At 33.1% G+C, this 5,528-nt stretch overlaps 1 pseudogene; it reads right to left on the bottom strand.

Moving 5' to 3' along the window:
• Positions 1-3,896: 3,896 nt before the first annotated feature.
• LOC113262056 (40S ribosomal protein S11-like) lies at positions 3,897-4,373 on the bottom strand (annotated as a pseudogene).
• Between the last annotated feature and the right edge of the window lie 1,155 nt (positions 4,374-5,528).

The following is a 5,528-nucleotide window of genomic DNA, read 5'->3' as shown; positions in this document are numbered from 1 at the left end:
CTATTACCTTCTCTAGATATAAACTCACCATTAAATGAGCTTGATCTAGGTGAAGGAATATTTAAAACACTACTGAAAGACCAAAGATGGCATAAACAAATACAATATATATCATGTTCTGCATAGTAGTACTCGAGATAATAAAAATGCCATTTCTCCATATGTTTATCCATAAATATAATAAAATTCCAATAAAAATAAAAATGGTATTTTGTGGGAAGGAGATGAAACAGCAGATCTGGTTTTAAAGGTCAAAAGAAAAAATAAATCAGAATGATCAGCCAAGAACTTTCTAAAAAAATGGAGTAATAGTGATAGGGCAGAGGAGGTTAACCCTACCAGATATTAAAGCATAATATAAAGATGCATAGATCAAAGTCAAAACTCTAGAATAGCCTCTGCACAATTCTAGGATTTAGTATGTACATTTAAAATCAATAGGAAGAAGAGATGGATGATTTCATAAATTATGATGAGGAAACTGGACTGTCAGATGGGAAGGGAAGGCTTTTATTTAAATAAAGATGATTTTCAGCTTTTTTTTGAGAAAATATTCACCATGTATAATTGATAAAGGTAAAACTTATATACGTTATACTTATAAACATTATAATTTATATATAATTTATATCATTTCAAGAATTTTTGAATTTATATGTTTAAAAGACATATTACTTTATATTTGGCCTAGAAACTAAAAATATTTTAAAGTTTAGCAGAAATGTAATCGTATATTGCAGGATCAGAAATTGAGCAGACTTCTTGCATGATCTGATGTTTGAATAGTTTTTGCATTTTCCAGTCTATAAATTCATCAGTAAAGTTGCTTGTATAATTTGTATAATTTCCATTTTAGCTATAGATGATGCAGTGAGAGAAGGGATATATGACTTCAATTTGTGAGGTGTCTTTCAGGAATACAGTTTGATGATGAGAATTTATTAGCAATAAATAGTCCTATTGAATGTTAGCCACTATATTTTCTCACCCTAATACCGATATTTAAAGTTTTTGAAACATTTAATGTTGCTACATAAATATATTGATCAGACAAGTAGGAATTATATACCTCTAAATCTTAAAAGAATCTATAGAATAATTATAATACTGGTTTTCCTCATTAACTTCTGCTTTGACATAGCATCACTTATTTCTGATTTGTCTCTATGTCAATTTTGGACATAATTAAATAATATACAATATAAATAAAAACAAATTACAACAGTCTACTAGTTAAAACTACCATGATAAAATTGAGACATTTAAGTAAAAATTTAAAGAAAAAAGTGTTTCACACATTTAGTGAATTCAGTTAAGTGCTTGTAAAAAAAATACAGAGAAATCAATGATCTTCTAATATAGAAGCAAATACCAGTTGGCTGATAAAACGTAGATATATCAACTAATTGAATCCTAAGCAAGCTCATCTGATCCTAATAATCTTTACATGAGCTTACTCAGCACATGCTCAGAAATTCTTAAATGGTTTCATTTTTAAAGAAGATTTTCAAATTATCGTATTGCTAAGGAAATAGAAATTTGATACCTAGGCCATTTTTAGCCTAACAAAAGAACCCCTTTTCACATTTTTTTTAAGATTTATTTATTTTTTATTTTTTAATTTTTTTTTTTTTTTTTGAGAGAGAGAGTGAACACAAGTGGGAGGAGAGGCAGAGGGAGAGAATCTTCAAGCAGGCTCCCCAGTGAGAGTGGATCCAGATGCAGGGATCAATCTCACAATCCATGAGATCATGACCCGAGCAGAAACCAAGAATCAGACACTTAACCAACCAAGCCTCCCAGGTGCCCCCCCCGCTTTTCACATCTTAATGAAAGGATTCACAAGCCAAAAGTTGGCAAATGCTTATTAGACTTAACTAACACGAGTGTTTTGTTCACAGTTGTGTTCTAGAGCTTAGTCTAGAGTGTTGAATAGACGTATGAGGAAAATATGAATGGTTGAAGGAGGGAATAAAGAAATGAAGCTTCACCAACATGACACACAATAAGGTCCAATTAATTACAAATTAAATGACGTAAAGAACAGTAACTTGTCCTAAATAGAATTTTATTATCAGTTACAGAATTTAAAATATGAATGTGTTCCTAATGATTTTCTTTATAGGTCCTAAGTTTGCAGTGTAGTAATGAAGCAGATAATGCCCTAAGCTTTAAAAAATTTTGCTGAATGGCACAAAGCTTATGTGTGACAGCAAAAGAGCCAGGACCCAAATTTTCACAATTTATTTTTAATATCCCTTAATGCTTTTAAGGATAATTACTAAGTATTTTGAAAATAAATAAATTTTATACAGAGATCATATTATTTCATAAAGTTTCAGTTCATATCTGTTTTATTGTCTTTATTATCTGTTCTTTTCTACTTCCTTTTGTTTTACTATATAAAAAGGCAATTAAAGTTAAAATACAGACCACCGAGTAACACATTTGTTGCAAACATTGATTCATATTATTGATTATGTTTCAAGGTCTTCATATATTAAGGAATTAAAAAGTAAAAAAGGAGTTTTTTTTTCTTTATCCCCAGTTATCTTGCATGATAGTTACAGTGCCATACTTTATTGATTAAGGAAGGCTACTATAACAAGAATTCACATTACACTTTGTATTTTAAATAGTCAACCTGATATTATGTGTTATATGTCTTTGTTATTTACTGAGCAGTGTTCATGTTCAGAGACTGGTTATGTTATCAGAGGCTGGTCTGATATATAACACAAAGGCTGGTCTGAAGGGAAGGAAGTTGGATATAAACAGCTTCTGTTAGAAAGTGAATTTTCTGAAGTACCATGAATTAGTGACCAGATACTTTTGAATGGAATTCTGTTTCCTTTTTTAAAAAAATATTTTATTTATTTATTTTTTTAAAGAGAAAGAGAGAGAGAGGAGGGACAGAAGCAGAGGGAGAGAGACAATCTCAAGCAGACTGTATGCTGAGTGAAAAGCCAGATGTGGGGCTCAATCTCACAACCCTGAGATCATGACCTGAGGGAAAATCAAGAGTCAGATGCTTAACTGACTAGCCACCCAGATGCCCCATGATTCTGTATCTTTCTATTGCGGTCTTCTTAATACGTGTGGTATGATCTTTATAATAACAATTATATCTGAAAGAAATTTCCAGAACTTTTGTATGAAAGAGTCAATATAATGACAACTAAAGGAAATACAGTGCTATAAAACAACTTCCAAACTGTTCATAGAACAGTGAAAGTGAAGGATCACTTTTTTTCTTATAATTAGAAAACTACATATTGTTCCTAATAGAATTATAAGTCCAAAATCAATGGAAATACATTGCCACGATTGAGCTAACTACAATAGTAATTTCAACTTTGTGAGCCTTATTAGTGACCCTTAATTTTTCATGTACATATTACTTTAAAACATATTAAATTGTACAAGTATATCAGTGTTATGAAAACAGCTGTTCCTGTAAGGTTAGACTATGACCCACAAGGAAAGCCATCATAATCAAAAGTTAAAATTGCACTAATTTCTCTTTAATCTTTGTATTACATTTCTGTTCTTCAGTACTGCATGAACTCTGTTTATTTCATTAAAGTAATTATACTTGTGTATGGTTCTCATATGAAAAGTTATTATAAATCTTTTTTTAAAATGGTAGCAACCAGATATTATCTGGTGAATTCATTCTCTTTTATGTTTAAGTAGAATGGACTCAAAACTTGAAATTCCATTGCAAGTGTAAGTCCACATCCATCATCAAGTTTTCTGCAGATACTCAAGGACATTTGTTCTCTTACTTGCCTTTGCCAATGGATTATTTTTTCTATGACTGTTATCTCTGTTTTTATATTTTTTTGGAGGGGTATAACTCTATTTTCTTCAGGGTTGTGGGCAGATGTCTCATCTCAGAACTTCTGGAATTAATTCCTGGTGCCAGTGGCTTTCCTGACTTTGAGCACATTGAATCATACAGTCTTGTTCAAGGCCTGGCACTCTCCCACCATGACAATGTCCCCAATCTGGACATCCCTGAGGCAGGGCAACAGGTGCACAGACATGTTCTTATGGTGTTTCTCAAAGTGGTTGTACTTCTGAATGTAGTGGAGGTAGTCTTGGTGGATAACAATGCTCCTCCAAATTGTCATCTTGGTCACCACACCAAACAGAATTCACCCTTGGATGGAGACATCAACAGTAAAGGGGCATTTCTTGTCAGTATCCATGCCCTCAATGACCTCCTTGAGCATCTTGAAGCATAGACTGATGTTTTTGTGGTATCACAGGAGCTTCTCCTTGCCATTTTCTATAAGCAGGACTCTCTTCTTATTTCGGAAGATGGTTGGCTGCTTTTGGTGGGCCTTCTCAGTCTGAATGTTGGCCATCTTCCTGGCCACCTGAAAAAAGGACGTCTTTTATATTGTTGATTTAATCCATAATTCAGCTTCTTCATTAATCTCCTCATGTACTATGGCCATCTGCATATTCATCCATTTAGTGACTGTATTAAAGATGCAAGAAGTTATTCAAATGTGAATAGTTACCCACAATATATCAAAAAGGTAAACAATTCATATCTAGAATATGCAAGGGACTTCCAAATCAGTAAGAATAATTATTTGTAATCAGATAAATACGTATTTTAAAATGTGTTTTCACTCTACAGCTATTGGAATAGCAAAACACAGGGGCACCTGGGTGCCTCAGTTGGTTGAGCATCCGACTCTTGATTTTGGCTCAGGTCATGATTTAAGGGTCCTGGGATGGAGCCCCTGTCTGGCTCCATGCACAGTGAAGAGTCTGCTTGAGGATTTCAATCCTTCTCCCCCTTCTCTTTTCATTCTCTCTCTCTCCCTCTCAAATAAATAAATAAACCTTAAAAAAAAAGAATATTAAAATACAGACACCTGGATAATGCAAAATACTGTTAAGGAATTAGAGATTCAGGAACATATTCCTGATAAAAGAGTAACTGGTAGAGCAAATTTGCAGAGCAACCTGCCCTAATGAAGTTGCCCCCCACCAATAAGACAGAAAAATTAGCTGAATCAGAGAAAGAGAGAGACAGAGATAGAGAAGTGAAGAATGAAAGAGAAAATAGGTTTCTTATTCTTATAAAATCACATGGCCACTTGAGGAATTTACTGCAACCCTCCAATGATATGGTTCCTGGCCTCATATCCATCTCCTTCTCCCCAGTCTTTTATCTTTTGTCTCTTTGTGTATTGTCTTTTGCACTACACCTCATTGAAATTTCTCCAAGTTTCCTGTTAGGAACAGCTTTATCAATTCTCTTCTTTTTTTTTTTTTTTCTTTTTAACTTTTTACTAGCCCCTTAGCTTTTACTTTTGGTCTCTCATCTTCTGACAGTTTATCTGGTACTTTACCAAAGGAAAGTAATTCCTTCTTAAAAATCTCTCAGCTGTCATGAAAATAGAAATTTTACTATTTTTGAGGTTATTTCATGACAAACATTCAGGAAACCTGAATTTAATCTTGATCAATTTGGGGATGTTTGACAGCTTTTCTAGGCTGAAGCT

The sequence above is a fragment of the Ursus arctos genome, unplaced genomic scaffold, assembly GCF_023065955.2.
Source record: "Ursus arctos isolate Adak ecotype North America unplaced genomic scaffold, UrsArc2.0 scaffold_27, whole genome shotgun sequence".
Lineage (NCBI taxonomy): Eukaryota > Metazoa > Chordata > Mammalia > Carnivora > Ursidae > Ursus > Ursus arctos.
The sequence above is the reverse complement of the archived record's forward strand: the minus strand, read 5'-3'. Positions and strand labels throughout refer to the sequence as shown.